This window comes from Macaca fascicularis, chromosome 3 (genome assembly GCF_037993035.2).
Source record: "Macaca fascicularis isolate 582-1 chromosome 3, T2T-MFA8v1.1".
In the NCBI taxonomy this organism is placed as follows: Eukaryota; Metazoa; Chordata; class Mammalia; order Primates; family Cercopithecidae; genus Macaca; species Macaca fascicularis.
Window position 1 is genome coordinate 19,648,019 of NC_088377.1, and position 23,445 is coordinate 19,671,463.

At 37.5% G+C, this 23,445-nt stretch overlaps 1 long non-coding RNA gene and 1 pseudogene across 3 annotated transcripts in view; one reads left to right on the forward strand and one right to left on the reverse strand.

Moving 5' to 3' along the window:
• Positions 1-23,445, reverse strand: part of LOC123572397 (uncharacterized) — a 227,838-nt gene that overhangs the window by 85,307 nt on the left and 119,086 nt on the right. The window contains exon 3 of one of the 3 annotated variants that reach the window (XR_010585411.2): positions 22,103-22,245. The exons of the other annotated variants lie outside the window; for them this stretch is intronic. This is a non-coding gene — a long non-coding RNA (uncharacterized lncRNA). Of the gene's footprint in view, positions 1-22,102; positions 22,246-23,445 lie in introns of those variants that run through there. 3 annotated transcript variants of the gene reach the window in all.
• On the forward strand, positions 1,511-20,389 carry LOC102146638 (eukaryotic initiation factor 4A-I pseudogene; annotated as a pseudogene).

The window sequence follows — 23,445 nt, forward strand, 5'->3', positions numbered from 1 at the left end:
TGTTCACCTGTTACCTGAGTTTTGCACAATAAAGGGCATATGTTGATTGCCTTTTCCCGCTCAAGTTGATATTTTCCTGGCTCTTCAAATGCTGAGTAATTTTGATTTGTGTCTTAGACAATAGATATTTGAATGGCATCAGATTGCTCATTAGAAAATGTGAAGACCAGAAGGAAATGTAACAATATTTTCCCAGCTTTATTGAGCTATAATTGACAATAAAAATTGTTTACGTTTAAGATATATATAATGTTTTGATGTCCATACACATTGTTAAATGAGGACCACAATCAACTTAATTAACATATCTATCACTATACATAGTTACCTACTTTCTGGGGTGGAGCAATATTTTTAACTCCTAAAAGGAAAGATTGTCAACCCCGACTTCATGCAGTGAAACTATCCTTAAAACATGAAAGTTAAATAATGAAATTAAGAAAATTAATTGCCAGCAGATCTCTACTAAGAGAATCATTAAAGGACTTTGTTGTTGTTGTTGTTGTTGTTGTTGTTGAGATGGTGTTTTGCTCTTGTTGCCCAGGTTGGAGTGCAATGGCGCAATCTCGGCCCACTGCAACCTCCATCTCCCAGATTCAAGCGATTCTCCCACCTCAGCCTCCTGAGTAGCTGGGATTACAGGCGCGTGCCACCACACCCAGCTAATTTTTTTGTATTTTTAGTAGAAACAGAGTTTCACCATGTTGACCAGGCTGCTGTCCAACTCCTGACCTCAGGTGGTCCACCCACTTCGGCCTCCCAAAGTGCTAGGATTACAGGCATGAGCCACTGCACCCAGCCTTAAAGGACCTTCTTTGGACAGAATACCAGACGGAAACTTGAAACATTAGTAATGAAACTACAGCAACAGAAATTGTACTATTGGGTAAATGTTATAGACTATCATTTTCCTCTTAAGTGTTTAAAACATGTTTGAGAGTGGAAAGGAAATTATAACACTGTTGATAGTATTTTAATTCTACACAGTTGTAATACATAAGACAACTCAACATAAAGGAGAATAAAGAGACCCAAAGTCTGGTAAGCTTTCTGAATTCCACATGCAGTGGTGAAATACTGATTTTACTTGGGCATTACAAATGTAAGTATGTATGCATATTTGTTATAGTAGGAGTTAGACATGAGCAGGGCAAGAGAAGCACCCCCGTGTCCCCACCAGGAATGTCAGGCAACCATTAGATGATGGTCAGGTGGTATTTACACTGGTTCGCTCAAATAATAATTGGTTGCAGCTGGCGCCAGAGAGCGGCAGTCTCCCAATAGATAGAAAAATCCTGAAAGGTGATTAGCAGCTTCCCAATACAATGTCGGAGTTGGGTGAGTAGGCTCAATCGTGCACAGTAAGAGGCAAAACGGCAGAGTTTAACTGGTATATGACCTTCTAGAGATATTTGACTGGTCAGTGAGGAATGCCTCAAGTGAGCATGCATACAACTCCAGTAAATACACTTCCTATGCTCCCCTCCCAAGGGCTAGCAGGCCACTGCGCATGCGGACAGCCCACCCCAAGGGACGAATCAGCGGAGAAGTGAGACAAGATCCCGGAAGCATGCCAAAATATAAAACTCCAAGTCAAAAGGTGAAACTGCGCCTGTGATCTCTCAAGTCTCCTGCTTTACTTCCTTTCATTCCTGCTCTAAAACCTTTTTTTTTTTTTTTTTTTTTTTGAGATGGAGCCTGGCTCTGCCGCCCAGGCTAGAGTGCAGTGGCGCGATCTCGGCTCACGGCAAGCTCCGCCTCCCGGGCTCACGCCATTCTCCTGCCTCAGCCTCCCTAAAGCTTTGTAATAAACTTTCGCGCCTGCTCTAGAACTTGGCTAGGGCTCTCTTTCTGCCTAATGCCCCTCAGTCCAATTCTTTCTTCTGAGGAGGCAAGAATTGAGGTTGCTGCAGACCTACGTAAATTTGCTGCCTGTAACATACTGTAATTCCTGGAACAAATGTTAAAAATAACCACAAAAAGACAAAGGACATTATTAAAAACACAGTTAAGGCTGGCACAGTGGTCCACGCCTGTAATCCCAGCACTTTGGGAGGCCAACGCGGGTGGATCACATGAGGTCAGTTTTTTGAGACCAGCCTGGCCAATATGATGAAACTCCGTCCGCTACTAAAAATACAAAAATTAGACGGGCATGGTGGCGGCGCCTGTAATTCCTGCTACTCGGGAGGCTGAGGCAGGAGAATGGCTTGAACTCGGGAGGCAGAGGTTGCAGTGAGCTGAGATCACACCACTGCACTCCATCCTGGGCGACAGAGCGAGACTCCATCTATAAATTTAAAAATACACAATAAATAAATGAATACACCACAAATTAAAATTGAATGAAAAAGAAAGTTTAAATGATACAAAAGAGGACACAGTAAGGGAAAAACTTGAATAAATAACAGAGGGAACAAATATAAAATAAATAATAAAATGGCAGTTTTAAATCCAAACATTTTAATAATTATATTAAATATAAATGGTTAAACATATAAAATGAAAGGCAGATTGCCAGACGGAGAAAGGTATATCATGTTCATGAAAATAATAGTCAAAATAAAGCTGGATTAGCTATGTATATTGGACAAAGTGGACTTCAAACAAAGAAAATTGGCTTATCTCTGTATTGGAGTATCACATCATCACACTAAAAATGATCATCATGAAATTACTGATTACTATCCAACCCAAACCGTGAAATCAAACTGAGAAATGTGTTTTGACAAGGGAAATAATACATTTTGGACTATGTAAATATCCTCACAAGCATAATACTATTTTTATTAACATCTCCAAATAGATTTTTTCATAAGAAAACAAAAAAAATACAAAAAATATTTTTTATGATTAAACCAAATCAAGATTATGTTTTTTATACTTTTCTGAAACTTGTATTTATCAGTCAATAATATATTATGGAAATGCCTATAATTCAACTGTTGTAGTTTTAATTTATGCTTTTTCAATGGCTTCATGCTCGGAATGCACTGAAATTTATTCAGTATTCCTGTTATAAATGAGTGAGCATTCATTTTTATTTTATTTATTATTTTGCCACAATGAACAATGCTAAAATAAATATCCTTCAACATTTATCTTTTCATACAATTACTTCACTCCTATAATATAGATTCTGAGGACTAGAATTTTGAGTATATAAATTTAATCAAAACATTATAGCCTGTGTTTTTAAATTTTGTTAGTTTTTTTAAAACTATCTATTATAGCATCTAGGTTTTTAAATTCTTCTATTAAGTGATAAGCTCATGGGGCTTTCTGACTTTTTTCCTCAATAGTCCTCAAATGGTCAAACCCATAATTATCATTAATTTACCTTTTAAAAATATTTTACTTTATTTTTAATTGCGACATAATAGTTGTACACAGGTTTATGGTACAGAGTGATATTTCTATACATGTATACAATGTATAATGATCAAGTCAGGGTAATTAGCCTATTAATCACCTCAAATATTTAGCATTTCTTTGTGCTGAAAACATTCATTCAAAATTTCTTTCCACACAAATATTAGAAGGGGCAAATATTAAAAAGTAAGACTAACTCAAAGGCACAGGCACCAAAAATAAAAATAGACAAAGGGAATTCCATCAAACTAAAAACATCTGGACAGAAAGGAAATAGTCAATAGAGCATAGAGACAATGCAGAGAATAGGAAAAAATATTTGTAAGCCATACATCTGATGAGGGGTTAATATCCACACTATAAGGAACTCAAATGCCTCAACAGTGAGAATTCAAATAGCCCAATTAGAAAAGTGGCAAGAGACCTGAATAGACATTTCTCAAAAGAAGATATACAGATGACCAACAAGTATATGAAAAAAATGGCACTTTTAAATCCTCAGAGAAATGCACATTAAAACCACAAAGAGATATCACTTTATAGCTGTTGGAATGCTATGATCAAAAACATGAAACATTAGCGTTGGTGAGAAAGTAGAGGAATGGGAACCCTTGTACATTGTTTCGGAGAATGCCATTAGGAAAAACAGTGTGGAGGTTTCTCAAAAGATTACAAATAGAACTACTGTATGATCCGGTAATCCCACTAATGGGTATACGGTATATCCAAAGGAAATTAAATCAGCATATTGAAGAGATAGCTACACTCCCACCTTTGTTGCAGCACTATTCACAAAGCCAAGGTGTGGAATCAACCTGTGTTCATCAACAGATAAATACATAAAGAAAATGTGGTACACATACACAGTGGAATATTATTCAACCTTTAAAAAAGAGGAAATCCTGCTGTGTGTGACAACATAGATGAACCGGCAAGACATTATGGCAAGCGAAATAAGCCAAGCACAGAAAGACAATTACCACAATACCTCACTTACATGTCGAATTCAAAATAAGTGAACTCAGAAGCAGGGTGAAAACTTATAATTAAGTGTTCAATGAAAATACATGAGAACCTATTACATAGTACTTGGGTTCCTCATCCGGATGCTTCTTACTCCAATTAAAAGGGCGAGAGGGTGCGGGTAATTGCAGAGTCCAGAGTGGGATTTTGGGAACAGGACTGCTGTGCTGGGACTCTCACTATCCTTTCCCACAAAGGCTTGGGGTGCAGACATTGCTTCCTCATCCCAAGCCTAGTAGAGGGGTTCGAATAGGCACACTCAGAAAGCTCGACACATATTCCCTCCAGTGGGAAACAGATGCTTGACTCATGCCAGAGGAAGAAAACGTATTCTTGGCAGCAGAGTAGGGAGCTGCAGCTGGAAAGGAACTGCACTTCCAGCTGCTGACAGGCAGGTCAAAATGCATGCATCCCAGTGACTGGATGTGACACCTAAAGAAGGATCATTAGCCTGGAGGTCATCCAAAATGATCCCTACCCAGAAGGGCAGCATCCTGTAGTCCCAAGATTACAACAGTAAGTGGCTCTTGGTGGAGAAAGCTAAAGCAGATCGACAGTGGCAAGGCAACAGAGAGTCATCACTTACATCATGGAAGCTATAGTCTAAGGAAACCAACTAGTTGCCTTTAAAGAATTCACAAAATACCTTGCAAGAGAAGCCACAGCTTTAAACACCTGCTAGATACAGGACATATGAAGGCTACATGCAGTTGTGCGAGGCAAGGAGGAATGCTCTCTGCCTCCTTTTGCATCTTCTCTCCCTTTATACCATCCTTAGGGATTAGAAGTAGCATCTATCAGCAGGGTTAGGATTGAGTGACAAGAATAGTGAAGCCCACTCCAATTAATTTTTCTGACAGCCACAGCCCTCCTGAGGCTGATCCTAGCTGACAGAGAAATAGAAAGGCAAATTATCTAAAATAGAGATTCAAATAATATATCTTCACCTATCCTTCTTTTTGTCTTCATTTACTCTCTTACCTTCTAAGACTGACTTTCTTTGTGCTGTTTCTTTATAGTTATATCCTTTTTTTCCTTTTTTTGGAGAAAGAGTCTTGCTCTGTCGCCCAGTCTGGAGTGCAGTGGTGCGATCTCAGCTCACTGCAACCTCTGCCTGCCAGGTTCAAGCAATTTTCCTGCCTCAGCCTCCAGAGTAGCTGGGACTACAGGCACGTGCCACCATGCCCAGCTAATTTTTTGTATTTTTAGTAGAGATGGGGTTTCAGTGTGTTAGCCAGGATGGTCTCGATCTCCTCACCTCATGATCCCCCCGCCTCGGCCTCCCAAAGTGCTGGGATCACAGGCAGGAGCCACCGGGATCATAGGCAGGAGCCACCACGGCCGGCATAGTTACATCTTTTCTTTTTTTAGGTTTTTTTTTTTTTTTTAAATTTTTAATTGTTTTCTGACTGCCATTGCTTTTTTTTCTTAAAGGTGAGTTTGCTGTAGGGGGAGAAATTTGGCCTGGTAGGAGACACTTGCCAATGTGTGGAGATGTTATGATTATCATAACTAAGGAGGTGATACTACGGGCAACTAGGGGAAAGGGTCATGAATGCTGGCAAATGTCTTAGAAGACGCTCCCTCCTGACACTCTTACCTTATATATCTATGGACACTTTAATTTGCTGAAAAGATGAGACTGTGTTTGCCACTTAAAGTGGCATCTAAAAGTGACCAGAAATTCTAGCATCCTCCCCACACTTTAATCTAGTGGTAGAGAAAAAAATTATCCTCTGTACAACTTTAAAGAGACAATAAAAGACAAAAATAAACTCTCTATTAGCTCTAATGAGTCCTACTTGATTAACATACAGATTACAAACACACATTTACTTTCCTTCACCATGATGTAAGAAGTCAATGATTTAAAAAAAAATATTAACGAAACTCTCAAATGTTAGCTAGAGGTAGATAGATAGATAAAAGATAGATATATTTAATATACATATATATAAATACACACACACATATACAAACAGATATTGGTAAGGGGAGTGTCTAAACACTCAAGTCAGTACTTATGCAATGCACAGAGACTGTTTGTATATTTCCAATAGGAGGGGCTCTGTTCCTTGGATTAATATACATACACCCAACCCTCTTAATAACTGCATTTTTTAGAGTTTTACTTGTCTCACTTTATTAGTTACATGAAGCATATTTTTGGAATTTATCAAAACCTCCAAACACTTAATAATTCCCTGGCTTTTTTTCCCAGTTTTTCCGTTATCACTCATTCTCTTCCTGGCAACCCAGCCTGGATCTAATCATCAATCATTTTACCTACATTCTAACCTGGGATCTCTTTCTTTCCATCTAATTCCAGAACCACACCTGCCCTGTTAAAACCTCAAACTCTGATCAGTCTCACCATTTGTTTTCTATGTATTGATTCCCTTGAGGTTGAACATTGCTGGAGAATATTTCATCAGCTTGCTGATTGGCACCACTTCAGCTTATTATTCAAACTCAGCTGCTCCTCAATATTCCTTGGCAAGTTATTTTTGCAAAAGCTTAATCATGTCCTTTATCAAACTCCTAAAAATCTACTAGCATCTAACCACCCTCTCACATTTCATAGCTGTTCTGCTCTTACTTTTTTGGGGAAAAAATTGAGTCCTTCAGTTACACATTTACTCTCCCCAAACCCATTTCTTCACCCATCCTTCTTTTTGTCTTTCTTCACTCTATTACCTTCTAAGATTGACTTTGTTTGTGTTATTTCTCTATAGTTATATCATTTTTTAGTGTTTTGTTGTTGTTGTTGTTTGTTTTTCCTAACTGCTGCTTTGTTTCCTTAAAGCTCAGTTTGCTGTAGGGGGAGAAATGTGGCCCTGTAGGAGAGACACTTGCCAATCTCTAGGGATGTTATGATTATCACAATCAAAGAGGGGATGTTACTGACATCCAGGCGAAAGGGCCATGAAGGCTGCAAATGTCTTAGAAGGCACTCCCTAATGACTCTCTTACTTTGTCATTAATTCATTAAAATTATCATCTAAGTTTTGTTGGATTTAATTACCAATACATAATACACCTTAATTAAATATTTTTATAGAAAGGTAAAATAATTGTAAACATTAAAAAAAGAAGACACATATATTCATCAGGCAAAAACATGAACAGAAATACTTATTTTGTGGCACTCTAATAACATTTTAAATTACAAAAAGAGTCTTTGAGAAATAGAGATTTTCCTTCTTTATGCAGTTGTTTCCCACTCTGCTTTCCTGGTCACCCTTCCCAATTTGCAGAATTATTTATTTGGCACCGTTGAACGTAATCAGTTGAGAAAAACAAGAGCATGGTTTCTATCTCAAGTTTGAGTTTTCCAGGCTCTGCTCTTGCCACATCCCTTCTCGTTTGAGTTAATCACAAGGGTGGGGAACACATACAATTCCCGACTTCAACAATTACTCCTTCTGCCTCACACCCACGGGAGAAGTCTTTACAGATAAAGTAATGATCTGCAGCACACGTTAAATGTGCCTCTCTGACCAACCTTGGGAGAAGAAAACGACAGGAAACAGTAACACTTGGGAGCACTTGTTCATTATAATGCTTTAATAAGTTGATATGCATTGGATTCTGTATAATATATTAAAAAAAAGAGAAAGATTATTATGGTTTAGCTTTTATATTAAAACCTAAGAAGGAAATAAGGAAAAGGGATCTTCTTGAACCAAAAATGTTGTTTATTGTTGTCGTTGCTGTTCAAGAAAATCTTCTCAAATAGTTAATGCACCACGGTGTTTTTGAGAAAGATTGGGACATTTTTTAAGTATTGTTTTGTAAAAGCATAGGTTATTAAATCCATTCAGTTAGGCAACATTTTGAGTGTGTTATTCTCTCTCATAGGCTCTGAGTGTTGTCTTGAAAATGCCTTTTCTCAGCATCTAAAATTGTAAAAGCAGGAAAGCTTTAGCCAGCCTCTAAGCTTGAGCAGATTTCCAAAATCAATTTGTGATCTCTCCTTCTAAAGAACTGAACCTAGATTGCTAAATTCCAGCAAAAAGTCTACTTCTCCTTGTTTAACGCTTTTCTACATTGTCTTTCCCTTCAGAAACTGTTCTTCCGATAGAGGGTATTCACAAAAGCATTTTTATTTATTTTGGCATTTTGTATTCATGTTGGTTGATTTTCCAAATATATAGTTCAGCAATTTTTGCTTTAGGTTCCCATGAAAGTTTCCTGTGATTGAACAACGGGTGAATAAAAACAAAATTGTGGGTTATTTTGCATACAGGTTAGACAAAACAAACATTTCGCCAATAAATTGTTCTCTCGATTTTCATTTAACTCCTTGACTAAAATAAAAGATATCTGAATGTTTAGGCTTCCTTCATAAACATAGCTTGTGTTCATATCATTAAAACAATCTCACCAGGCTTTGGTTAGAAATTTACATTCACAGTAGCAGTTGTTTAAAGACAAGAAGTAGAGGTGATATATTGAAGGCCATATATTGAATGCCACAAAGGGCATGACAAGATCAAATGACTTGGATTGACAAAATACGTATGTCAAATGCTAAATCATTTGTCCAGGTTGTTGATTATTTAGAGGTTGATGATGCTACTATTCAGTGTACAGCCAAAATTCCTTGCCTTTTTATCTTCATCCATTCTCCACCACCACCCTCTACACTTCCCCGTTGCCTTTTTACTCTTGCTGCTTTGGAGTAAAATGGGATATCTTGGAATAAAGTTGCTTGCTGATAACTGTATCATTAAATTTTAAACAATTTATGTTCTACTTGTAGATCTACAATCTCTGCAGATAATTTATGTGTAAATTAGTAGATGGATTTTGTAGATTATCTGTCATGCTAGGAAAATTTAAATTGTACTGAAAGCATGAAAAAGTAATCTTATTTGACAAGTAGTTCTATCATCTACATAAGGAATGCAAACCTTAAGTATCCTCTGCATAGAACATTAATTGAATGGTAAATACATTCACAAAACATACATCTGAATGTTTTGACTGTTCCCCTAAGACTGCTAAGACAACTTCTTGCCCACAGTGCATTCCACACTGTTTAATTGACTGTTTGTTAGAAAACCCCATTGCAAAACGATATTCAATAAAGACATGCAACCCTCTTCAAATGTTTTTACTCCCTGCATCTAATACCTACACCTAACTTGCTTATGTTAATGGACCAATTTAGTTTTAAATATGTATACAAGTAAATTCCTGGCCAGGTGCAGTGACTCAGGCCTGTAATCCCAGCACTTTGGGAGGGCAAGGTGAGCAGATTGCTTGAGCTCAGGAGTTCAAGACCAGCCTGGGCAACATGGTGAAACCTTGTCTCTACAAAAAAGTACAAAAATTAGCTGGGTGTAGTGGTGTGCACCTGTAGTCCCAGCTACTTGGGAAGCTGAGGTGAGAGGACTCCTTGAGCTTAGGAGGCAGAGGTTGCAGTGAGCTGAGATCGCACCACTGCACTCCAGCCTGGGTGACAGAGTGAGACTCTGTCTCAAAATAAATACATTTCTTCATAGTTTTATCAATTATGACATGGTTTTCGGATGAATCAAGTGTCTCCTCCTTGGGGAAGTTACACAGTTTTCTCTGACATTGTCCCCAGTCTAAGCTAGGAGTCCCTCATATGGCCTGTCAACTATACATGAAGCTTTTGGATGAAAGGGTATGTATCAGTAAAGTTTCAGTGAGGGGACAAGAATCAGTAGGAGCTATATGTTAAAGGATTTATTGCAGTGAGTGGGGTTATATGATCGTGGAGGCTGATTAGGCAAGTCCAAAGTCCATAGAGCAGACCTTCAAGAAAGGATGCTGAAACTCTAGAGCATGAACTAAAGCTTCATTCCACAGGCAGAAATTATTAGTATTCAGGGAAACCTCAGTTCTGGTACTGAGCCTTTTAACCGATTGAATCACGCCCACCCAGATAACCTGGGATAATCCCCTTTACTTAAAGTCGACCGACGATAGACCTTAATCACATCTACAAAATGTCTTCATAGCAATACCTGGACTGGTGTTTGATTAAATATTGCTACTAGAGCCCAGTCAAGTTGACATAAAATTGATCATCATAGGATCTCTGTCTTTTACCAGCTTTTTATAATAAAAAATGTCAAAAATACAAAAGAGTGGAAGGAAACAGAAAAAACACCCACATGCTCCCTACCTAGAATTGAAATGTATTAACACTTTAGCAAATATGCTCTGTGTGTCTATGTGGGCACATTGGCATGTACTTTTGAAAACTTTTGAAAATATATTGCACACAAATATCACCCTACGTCTCTAAAAACTTTAACATCCATGGCCTAAAAATAGTACATTCTTTTTCATAACCACAATTACATTGTATCTCCTACCAAAAATTAAATAATCTTAGAAAAATCATCAAAAATTGGTTTATATTCAAAATTGTTCCAAAACAAGGAAAGCAAAAGTGAAGAAATGAAGGAAGCGAAAAATAGAGAAAGCAATAAATAAAGAGAAAATCCTGAAGTTTCCTTCTAAGATTTAAGGTCAGATATGGGATGCATGTTTTAAAAACATCCCTTATCTTATCGTCTCGGGTACCTAAGTACAGTGTTGGGCAAGCTGGGTGTGGAGTACATCCAACAAAGAAACAGGATGATGCCTCCAAATCATCTCACATCTCAGAATTTTATAAACTGCAAATTGTTAATATATTACATCTAAATCCAAGATGTGCACTGTAATATTTGATTCTTTGGATATTCTAAATTTATTTATCTGCAATCCATTTGCTAGGCATCAGTTTTTAGTGCCTTATCATATACTAAGCAGTGCAGATAATGAGTGAAATAAGATTATATTTTACTTGGTTTAATTATTTTTATGTCAGTGCTACAAATTCATTCTTACATCATCTACTTCAAGAGCAGAATTACTGCAGAAAACAGAGTTGTTTTTTAACTATTTGGATTAAGTGAGATTTTAAAAATATCATTCCTGTATTAATGCCAATTTGAAAGGGTGAGAATATTTGGATTATTTTTATCGATAATAGGAATATGTTGCATATAACACTGAAAGTAAGTTGTACTCCATTTATAATTATATTAATCCTTCAATCAAAAACAAATCACTGAATGACTAGTGAGTTGCTTAATAGATTTCAAAATTGTTGTAACACATGGTCCTTGTGATGAAGAAGAGTAGGCAAAATATTAGGTAAAGAGAAATGGAAAGATTGGATAAATAAAAACATGTACAATTTGGTGACTAAAAAGCACATTTTTGTATCTGCTGGACTGTTTCAGTGGCTTTCTTCACTTAACGTTAATTCTCATAAACCCTCACCGACTTCCAAGCCATGAGTTAGGAATTACTTGGTTAACAATACTCCATCTGGTTTTCCCAGAATTTTGAGAAGAAGTAACACTTAGGCATTCCTTGAAAGATAACAACTTTATACGTGACAAAATTCATTTTCCCCTTCATTCATTTAATTCCACAAAATGTTTACCCACTTATCCATTATATGAATCCAGTTTCAAATAGGATTTGAGGAAGGATTACTTCAAAGAATGTTTTCTGAGACATTTTAAAATGGTAATTGATGATATGAGTATTTGCTTAGCTACAGCAGTTCTTGAGCTGTGGAGAACATCCTGTTCCTTGGAAGTAGTTTCACTGTATAGCAAATGCTTCAGAAAATAGGAAAAAAAATAAACACTCAGAAAATTACTAACCTTGTATGACTTCAAGTCAACTTTGAAATTTTGCGGTGGGAGAGATACAAAGAAACAGAGTTTTGTTTGCCTCCTTCAAAATTTGAAAAGTGTATTGCATTTGTTAGAAATTAACATTGAGGCAAAAGAGACCTCCCGTGAGTTTCTGTCTGGCCTTTGCACAATAAATTATGACCTGAAACATGGCCATTAGCAGCATTGGCATAGTGGAGAGACTTTTCCAAAGACTATAAATGCCGAGCCACAGTGTCCCCCTGTCTCACAGCCTGTATGGAGCTGAATTTACGGAGTTCTTTTTCATTAGAACGTGGGGAAAGCTTAAGAACTAGCTATGTGGGTAAGAAAAGGTGAGAAAAGACGTCCTTGATAGAGCAGAGCTATAAAACAATCACTTCCACTTAAAATACAGTATATATTACTTTAGTATTAAGTATGCTCCTTATGGGGCTTTTATGGGTCCCAAAGTTTCTGAATTCAGGTCCCAGACTAATGTTAATGCAGATGCAATTACTTTGATAATTTTTGACTTCTACTTCTTCACTCTTTTGCTATATTATATGCCTCTTGGTCTTCAAAGAGAACTGTAATTGAATCAGTTTAACCCAAATATGTCCCATGTGCAGCTCAAAAGACTTCTTAGTTTTGAAATTAGCAAAGTATTACAAGGATTTTGTACAGAGCTACATTTCCCATTTAAAGACGTTTTCTAGGTCTAACCTAATCCATTGACTGATGGTTTTCACATACTAATTAACAAGAATAATTTCAGTCATTTGCATTATGTGACCTCTCAAGCCCCTTTGGTCAAAAGCTTAGTTACCTCTTTTTCATTTTATCATTATTATTATTTTTAATAGAGACAGAGTCTCACTGTGTTGCCCAGACTGGTCTTGAACACCTGGGCTCAGTCAATCCTCCCAGATTGCCTCCCCAAAGTGCTGGAATTACAGGCATGAGCCACCACAACTGTCCCTTAGTTACTTCTTTTTTGTTTTTATTTTTTTGTGAAATGTTTGTGCCGTGTGCACGTGGTGGTGTTGTTATTGTTGTGGTTCTGGGTGTGTGTGAAACTGTTCTTTTTTAAAGAATGGAATCTTCTAAACCTGCAATAAAAAGTTTCAATTACTCTACACAGTGGAAGCATTTGAAATATATTTGCAAAATTATTTATCCTAGTAACTATAAGCATCCTAATGGTCTTCACATAAAGGTTATTTCATTTTATCAAACAATTATTTCTTGTTGGATCATAAGAGAAAGAATATTTTTACATACTTTGAAGCAGTATTTGGTTTTTGGTATTTTCTCTATCAGGAAACATGTGGTCAGTGAATTATGTCATGAGTAAAAGAATGTTTGGTGCCAAGCACCATCTTATTATAAATACCACTATTTTTCATTCTGCCTTGCCATTCATGGCCAAGAAGAAATTCCTTTGCCAGGAAAAATAAATAAATACAGGTGAAAACTGAAGGATAAGGACAAGGCATCTAATACAAGATACTAAAAAGTTAAAAATTTGGATTTTATACACATGGAGTATGAAGTAACTTTACTATACGTTGTTAGGATTACAGCCATTAATAAAAGTTGAAAACATTAGAGCAGTAGTAATTTTATCTCTAAAAGCATTCCAGTAGGAACTCTAAATTCTGAGGGGCTCAGTGTCCCAGTGTCTCTTCTCTGTCTGTACTCTCTTTCTCTGGCTAGTCTCATTTATCTCATGTCTCATGCCTTAAATGCAATCCACCAATGAGACCCTCATTAATAACAACCTCTTGCCTGAACTTCAGAAATGTACATCACCTACTTATGTGGCACTTTGACTTAATTCTAATAAGCATATCAACTTGACCTTGTCACCTACTCAGCCATTTCCCCCTGTCTTGATAAATGTTATCATCATCTGCCCAGTTATTTATCCAAATGCTTAGATGTCATTAATCCTCATTCCTTTCTTCTCTTCATTCTCACTTTTAATCTGTAGGCAAATCTGCAGGCACTTTTACTACAATATCTATGCTAACAGTTCAATACTCCCCACTATCATTACTGTAGCACAAGTCTGGGTCTCTGTTTTGTTTATGCATAGATCCTTACTGGACTTCCTGCTCCAAAATCCAAATAGCATGATTTTCCAAAAATTCAAAATAGATAATGATGTCTCGTTGCTTAGAACCTTCAATAGCTTTCTATTTCACTTACTATACACACTTCTTACGATGACCAGCCTCAAAAGGATCTGGCCCCTACCTGCCTCTCTGATTACACATTGTATCACTTTTACTTTGCTCACTGCAGCCACATTGACCTTTTCCCAGGTTATTGAGTGTATCAGGTCGGTTTTGCAGTGGTTGATTTCTCTTGTCATCTCCACGTGGATAATTTCATGATAAAATTAAAATATCAGTTTAAATTTAAGTCCCTCCTATGGCCAGCTGTATTTACATAGTTTGGAGGTGCCCAATGATTACTTTTTGGTTAAATCACCCTCTTTCATTTTTATCATAATATGTACCACTACTTAAAAATATCTTATTTATGCATTTATTTCTTTCTTTTCTGTCTCCCCTCGTATGGAATAACACATTGTCCTTTTTTGGGCCAATATAATTGTGATAGAATCTTACCAGTTCAAGAATGTCAGGTATGGAGGGTATTTTGAAAGTCCACACCTCTAATTTCTTCATCTATAAAAGATGAGGAAATTCCCTTTAACTATCTCACTGGGTTGTTGTGTGAAACAAAAGAGATAAGAAAGGTAAAAATAGTGTTGAATAACAAAATTTCTATACAATAAAAAATATTATTATTCTCATGAGGTATGGACCTGGGTAACATCACAGATAATGGGAAGACTTTTCCTATTAGAATATTTTATGATAAACTCGGAACTATAGAACTCTGTGTCCATCATCACTTAATAATTTATCTAAACTATTACATATATTGCTTTATGAAACTTTTTTTTACCCCTATAGCCAGTTGACCTCAAGTCAATGCTTAGAATCACCACTCAAATGGTAACACTTAATGATGTTGAAATGACTCAACATATTCTATGAGGCATGATCTCACTGAAAGATAAGGCAGTCAAGAGCTTGTTTTCCTGTGCTTTCTCTCTCAAATATGTCTTCACAATCAACCTCACACTGATAAGAAATACCCAGCTCCAACAAAAAGCACATGGAGACAGCTACTGTCCTTAAACATCGTCTTCCTCTACATAAATGAGTAAAAACCTCACAAACACAAATAATAATGAAGCTGCCATGTCAGCAATAGGACTTTTGTAGACTGATTTCTACAATGAAATCTAGACAATTAACCTGTCAACTATTTTTCAGATCTCTCTTATTCTAACATAGATTGAGTAATTTTAGACAGTTGGAATTGGTTCTTAACATTGACCTTCATAAGTTGAAATTCCAAGAATGTGAAACAGCTGCCATTTACAGAGATAAGCCTATAAAGTTTTATAAAGCTATAAAGCTGAGAGATTTCAATGTCAAAAAATTGGACTGCTATTAGCAACAATTTAAAAGTTCTGAGCTTTATTAAGTAAACTGAAGAATAAGACATAAATAGAGAATACAAACATAATAATCACCATACTCAGCCTAGCCTTGTGGCCATCGATGATCTTGGATATATTCTACCTAATGATATCTGTGTATAAGGAAAAAGTAGTAATATATATATTCCTGCCACATATATTATTTCATAAGCACATTAGATATATTTTTTGTTTAGATTATCTTATCTCCCATACTTAGAAGTCAAGTGCCAAACTTTTTCTTGCTCTATTGTTCATATTTGTTTCCAAAATTACACTAAGATTACTTAGAATTTTTGACTTCCTGCAATGCATTTTTTAAATCCGCCACACAAATCACTTTAAAATAAAGATAATAATGAAAGAAAGTTGGCGCCACAACTGAGCCCTCAGTATGTGACAAGTATAAATCAGTGGGGACAGTAGTCAGAGCAGCTTTATAAGCACAAATCACGTGCTGACCTTGCATTCCCTCAATTCTATTTCTGCTACTTCCAGTTCCTATTTGAAAGAATTCAAAATCCTGCAGTTGTGCCAGTGTTTATTTTGGTGGTTGGCAATCAAGTAAAATACATTTAACAAGGAAAATGAAAAGTGAGTCTTGTATTATTGGCTCAACTATTCAATCTTGCAAAGATGTATTATAGTTTTCTTTGAACAGCCTTGAATGTTTTGGTTTGGTTTTGAAAAAGGGAGAAAAAAATAGGAAGCCCCAAATATTAGTAAGGAGTTTTATTTCAAAATCCTAAAATTTAGAGATTGAACAAGCTATGAAATGTATAGGAAGAAAAAATAATAATTAGTTGAAATCTTAGTTCTATACATGGTGGATTAATTATAAAAGTTTCTCCAATTACTTCCTTTGTGGGACACATACCCTTTGAATGTGAGTTTTCGTAATGCAACCTCTCACATCTGCAAGTGTGTGGTGGAGTCTTGACCCAGTTCTCAAAAATGTACTGGCCTTGTGACTTGCTCTGTCCTATAGAATGCAGCAGATGTGTTGCTAGCCCAATTTCAAGTTAAGACCTGAAGAGGTCTCATCTAATTCTGCCCATTCTTTTAAAACCTTACCAGTGCCAATGCCATGTGCAAAAGTTCATACTGGCATGACAGAGAATGAGAAACCTAGTAGCAAGCAATCTTATTGTCCTCAGCCAAGCAAAGCCACCTTGCTTCCCCTAATGCTGGAGAAAGCACATATTCATTGACTGCTCAATTCAGAAGTACAAAAGGACGTATCTGAAGGGTCATCGCAAGGTTCAGAATTCCTCATGGACTGACCAAGGCTTCTGCTGCAGGAGCATCACACACAGTTCAACTCTGACTAATCCTACTCCTTCCACTTCCTTCCAGGTGTTGTTCTTGAGAGCACTCCCTTATATATACCAAGTAAATGCAAATCTCTATTTTTGCATGTGATTTCTAGAACACAGGAAGACAAACTTAGATGCCAAGAGTAGACTTAAAAAAGAGACTATAAAGAGAAATTCGCATCTGTATAATTGGCCAGATGGCTGATAGGTGGAGCACAGATAGCTCCCAGTAGGAAGTACTAGTGCAATTGTTAAACTTTCATTGATGGAAGGAAGTGCATGAATGAGTGCAGCATGATTTCAGAGTTCATGGAAGGTAATAACTATAAGGCTTATAAAATGGATTGATTTTTGCTGGACACCCAATATTTTAGAAAATGAAAACAAAAGCTGAATGTGATTAATTCATTCATTTATAGCTATGTGTGAGAGTCATAAGGCATTTTAGCAGCACATAAAGAGATCCTCATTTCCTATAGCCATAAGGCAGAAATAGTTGAAGATAAAGCCCACAATTTCATTATAAGAACAGCAGAGCTAAAAGGAAGGTTGTATCCAGGTGCAGTGGTGTGTGCCTGTCATTTCAGCTACTCAGAAGGCTGAGGCACAAGAATTGCTTGAACCTGGGAGGTGGAGGTTGAAGTGAACGGATAACATGCCATTGTACTCCAGCCTGGGTGATGGAGTGAGACTCTTTCTCAAATATAAATTAAAATACAAATAAAAGAAAGGTTGAATTCTCAAAATCAGCAAGTCTGCGAAGTCATGTCAGTGTCCTTATTCAAGAGGAGGAAGACTTTACAAGTTGATATGGCGATATAAGGGCCAATGCCTTGAAAATTGTGAGTCCCCAGATTTTTCCGAACACTCTGGGCCTGCAGAAAAGCTACACTCTTCCCACGTGAAGGCCAGCTAATGCCCCTGCACTGGGAGCTCAGCCATATCCACTTGCTTACACATTATCTATGGTTGCTGTCACATTACAACAGTAGAGTTGAATACTCGAGATGCAAAATCTCTGTCTCTCAAATCCTAATATATTTGCTGTCTGGCCCATTTTAAGAAAAACTCTTTTAATCACTGATATAGAGGACTTTGACCTTGATTCTAGGGTCCTGAAATTTCATCACACTCTCCCATTCCAGGAGAAATGATAAAGTGCTGGCCCATTTGTGAGTCACAGTAAATTCATTGGGTAAATGGACCCCCTTGAGTGCTATTTCTTTAGGTCCAAGCATGTTTAATTGAAATGATCATATTGGCCTTTGGCATGATCATCAATGTTGCTTCTCCTGTAAGGTAAGACCTAGCACAGTGAGGACACTCAAGTGGAAGCCTTGAAACTGCCCAACTATTCCTGCCTCACCAAGAGAGTGAATAAAAAGCAGTATTACATCTTAAGGAGAACAACATGTATTACTGTCAGTCTTAAAGAAAGACCTTAAAGAACTTAAACGATGTAGGTATGTTTTTTCTCAATGCATCCATGCCACCAATTTGTCTTCTATAAAATCTAAAGGAATCCTGGAAAAATTCTTCTATGCAATCTCGAGGGATCCTGGAAAACATGAATAGACTATAATCTCAAGGTCATGAAGCATGGTACATGCATTCTTTTGATTCCTGAGTGTGACTGGTAGGCCTCCCTGGTCTCTGGAGGCAAGACATTACACATTTAAGAAAATAATTCCAACCCATTTCCTGAGTAACATGCAAGTCTCCCAGCTATAAATGGGACCTGGAGAAGGAATGAATCCCTATCAGGTTCAGGTTACAATGAAAGCAGCCATGCCACCTGAGCCATAATACCTATAGAGTCATGCATTTGAGGTATCTTTTGTGGTATGGGAGATCAGAATATGCTACTCCAGAATATGAAGGATTGTTGAGCTAAAGGCAATGAAGAAGTAGTTGCAGGAAAGATTTCTGCCCTTTTCTACATGCATAAAAGTAGGACATAGATTCATAAAGACAAAAGGCATAATGTCACTCTTCTACCAGGGAGAACAGAGGTAAAGTTCACTAAAGACAACTTTAGACCTTTATTGGCTTGTACGTGGTACCAGAAGAATCTACACTAACATGGTTTACTAATTAGCCTTTTTTTTTTTTTTGAGACAGAATCTCACTCTGTCACTCTGTCACCTAGGCTGGAGTGTAGTGGCACGATCTCAGCTCATTGCTACCTCCACCTCCCAGGTTTAAATGTTCAAGCGATTCTCCTGCCTCAGCCTCCTGAGTAGCTGAGACTACAGGCAAGTGTCACCAAACTGAGCTAATTTTTGCGTTTTTAGTAGAGACAGGTTTTCAGCATGTTGGCCAGGCTGGTCTTGAGCTCCTGACCTCAAGTGATCCACCTGCCTAGGCCTCTGAAAGTGCTGGGATTACAGGTGTGAGTCAGAATTCTCAATCCTGAGACGATGGCCCTGATGGAATGGAGCCCAAAGGCATCATTGAGAGTAACTGGAATGAGATTGTTGACAGCTTTGTTGACATGAACCTCTAGGAGTTTCTCCTCCATGGCATCTATGCCTATGGTTTTGAGAAGTCCTCTCCCATCCAGCAGCGAGCCATTCTATCTTGTGTCAAGGGTTATGATGTGATCACTGAAGTCCAATCCAGGACTGGGGAAATGGCCACATCTGCCACATTGATTCTGTAGCAGATTGAATTAGATCTAACAGCCACCCAGGCCTTGGTCCTAGCACCCAGTAGAGAATTGGCTCAGCAGATACAGAAGGTGGTCATAACACCTGGAGACTACACGAATACCTCCTGTCAAGACTGTATTGGGGGCACCAATGTGCATACCGAGGTAATGAAATTGCTGATGGAAGCTCTCCATGTCATCGTGCATACCCCTGCACACATGTTTGATATGGTTAACCAGAGATACCTGTCTCCCAAATACATCAAAATGTTTGTACTAGACAAAGCTGTTGAAATGTTAAGCCATGGATTCAGGGACTAGATCTATTGACAAACTCTAAAAGTTTAACAGCAATATCAAGGTAGTTTTGCCGTCAGCTACAATGCCTTCTTATGTGCTTGAGGTGACCAAGAAGTTCATGAGGGACCCCATTTGGATTCTTGTCAAGAAGGAATAGTTGACCCAAGAGAGTATCCACCAATTCTACATCAATGTGGAAGGAGAGGAATGGAAGCTGGACATATTATGTGACTTGTATGAAACCCTGACCATCACCCAGGCAGTCATCTTCATCAACACCCGAAGGGAGGTGGACTGACTCACTGAGAAGATGCATGCTTGCGATTTCACTGTCTCTGCTGTGCATGGAGATACGGACCAACAGGAACGACATGTGATAATTAGCTTTTATCCGCTGTTTATTTGCCTTCCACAGGTTGCTGCTTCTAGAGTCTCAAAGTCCTTTTCTTTTGTCTTAGTACTTATCTAAAAATTTACTGTTTTATTTTTTAAGATGCTGGATATGCAAATAGAAATTCAAAGCCGCCTTTTTGAAAACTACACATTCCCTGGTGTCTCACACATCTATATGAAATATACATGTTAATGAACTTGTTTGTTTTCCTTTTGTTAATCTGCTCTTTGTTACAGTGGTCCTTTTTAACTAAGAATTTATGAGGGTAGAAGAAAAATTATTTTTCTTCCCTTACATTTGTGACAAGCCTTAGTCTCAGAACAACAAGAGAGAACCCTGGGATTCTGTATCTAAGTCATACTATCTGTATCTGCATTCAGAAAGCATCTCCCAGCATGTCAAAGGGCTCTGGTAGAGACTGAGCAGCTGAACCTGGCACATCAAGTGACCGTGTGACCAGAACTGCCCATCTTGCACTGTATACATGTTATTTTCACAAGCTCCAAGGTCAAGAAGGCCTAACAGTAATGCATTTTAAGAAGAAAGCAATATATATGGGATGAGGCACGAAGAATCTCAGAGGGTGAAATTAATCTACACAGCAGGTCGCCCACACCATTTCATTCTTCCTTGTCGCACCTAGCATCTCTCTTTTGGTGTGGGGGAAATTTCTTATGGCCACGTGACAGAGGAGGAAAAAGGCTGAGTTTGTTTCCCAAGGGCCTCACCTTTGTAAGTGAGTTCAAACTGAAAATCAGTTACTGTACAACAGCGCCACTCATAGATGTTGCAAAATGACTGGTGATTATACATTTACCGATCTTAGGGTGATATAACTCGTCACCCACTTTGCATGGAAATAGAAAGTCCATGGTAGGAGTATGTACAGATACATTTACAGAAGCTAATGGTTTGATTGGTTTGGTAGAGCCTTGAAGGAAAAAAGATAGGAAGAACTGGGACATGCAGATGAACTTAGAGTAATGGGAACAAAGTATAAAGATCTATGTATGACATTTTAATGCCTACCAAAGAACATTCACAAAGAAGAGGCACTAACAGTGCAGATTTAACAGCAGCTTATTGACATCAGCCAGCATCACATCTATGCTCAGACACCCTTTTGCTGCAGCATAGACTCAAGCACAGAGTAGTCTTGGTAGTAGAGCTGGAGCCATGCAGGGCCTGACAGCATGGAATCCCACTCGATAAGGTTGATCTGGCTACTTCTCTAGTAAAATGCCCAATGCCTCAGCAACTGAGATCAACTGTCAGTCTCTAATATGGCACCTTAAAATAACCCACCAGGCATTTAGTAGCAAGTTGCTACCCTTGAACTTCTGCTCTAAAAGGGACATGATTCACCTCGATTATAACTGGCACATATTTTAGTTATTGGCTTCCTTTTCCCAACCTCAAGACCTAGGCCAGTTATACCACCACAAAGTTTACTAAATATTTGAGCCATCACACAGGATTCTGCTTACAATCTCTTCAGATAAAGGGAATCATTTTACACAAATTAACATAAAAGAAGGAGAATACAACCACAAAGTCTATTGGTCTTATCACATACTATATTCCACGACGTGCCAACAACTGTCAGCCGATGGAGCAAATAAATGGGCTTTTCCTTTTTTCAGCTGTATCAAGGTAGCATTGACAAATAAAAAATTGTATATATTTGGCCGGGGCTCACGCCTGTAATCCAAAAATTTTGAGAGGCGGAGGCGGGCGGGTCACGAAGTCAGGAGATTGAGACCACCCTGGCCAACATGGTGAAACCCGTCTCTACCAAAAATACAAAAATTAGCTGGGCATGGTGGCACGCGCCTGTAATCCCAGCTACTTGGGAGGCTGAGGCAGGAGGATGGCTTGAACACGGGAGACGGAGGTTTCAGTGAGCCGAGATCTTGCCACTGCACTCCAGTCTGGGGACAGAGGGAGACACTGTGTCAAAAAAAAAAAAAAAAGAATTGTATATATTCAAGGTGTACAATGAGTACTTCTGGGTTATTTAGTTAATCTCATATTTTAGGATTAGAAAATCTAGAATTATGTAGATGAAATAATTCAACATGGTTTTTCACGATGCGGCAAAAATTGTACATCTATATACAAAAAATAAACGTGAATCCCACCTTGTACCACATGTAGAAATTGTAAAACATCTCCAAGGAAATGTCCAGAAAAAAAAACCCAGGAGACAACCTTGGATTAAGCTTAGACTCAATATCCAGCAACATGGATCATAAAAGGAAAATTAAATATATTGGCATCCAACAAAATTAATTAAAAAAAAAAACAAGAACAATTTGCTCTTTTAATGACACTGTTAAAAAATCAAAGAAAAAGTCACAGTCTTGGAAAAAATATTTCAAAACATATATATAATGAAAGTCTGTTATTAAAAATATATTTAAAAATTTCACAACTCAATAAAAAAATTAAAAGTGGGCAAAATATAAAGCTTTATCCAAGGAAATATGTGGACGCACATTAACATATGAAATGATACCATACATCATTTTAATTTAGGGAATGCAAATTAAGACCACAATGAGGTAGCAAACATCTGTTAGAATGGCTTTAAAACAAAACTGGCAGTATCGAGTTGCGGTGAGCATGCAGATCAATCGGAAATCTCACACAATGCTAGTGGTAATGCAAAATAACACAGCCAATTTTGAAAATGACGCAGCTACTTTTGAAAATATTTTGGTGCTTTCTCATAAAATTAAACGTCCATTCAGCATACAACACAGCAATCCCACTCCTAGGTAGATGTAAAAGAGAATTGAAAGCATATGTTTGTATAAATATCTATATACCCATGCTTATACCAGTTTTGCTCCTAATTACCCAAATGAAAGCCAAATGTCCATCAATAAGGAAAAGATTTATACAAATTATGGTACATCTATACAATGGAATAAAAAGCAGCAATGCAACAACATTAATGATTCACAAATGTATTAGACTAATTGAAATAAACCAGAAGCAAATGGTAGTACATACAGTATGATTTCACTCATATGACATTTTGGAAAAGGCAAAACTATATGGACAGAAAATAGACCGTTGTTTGTTAAGGGCTGGATATGGGAGAAAGAATTGACCACAAACTTGCA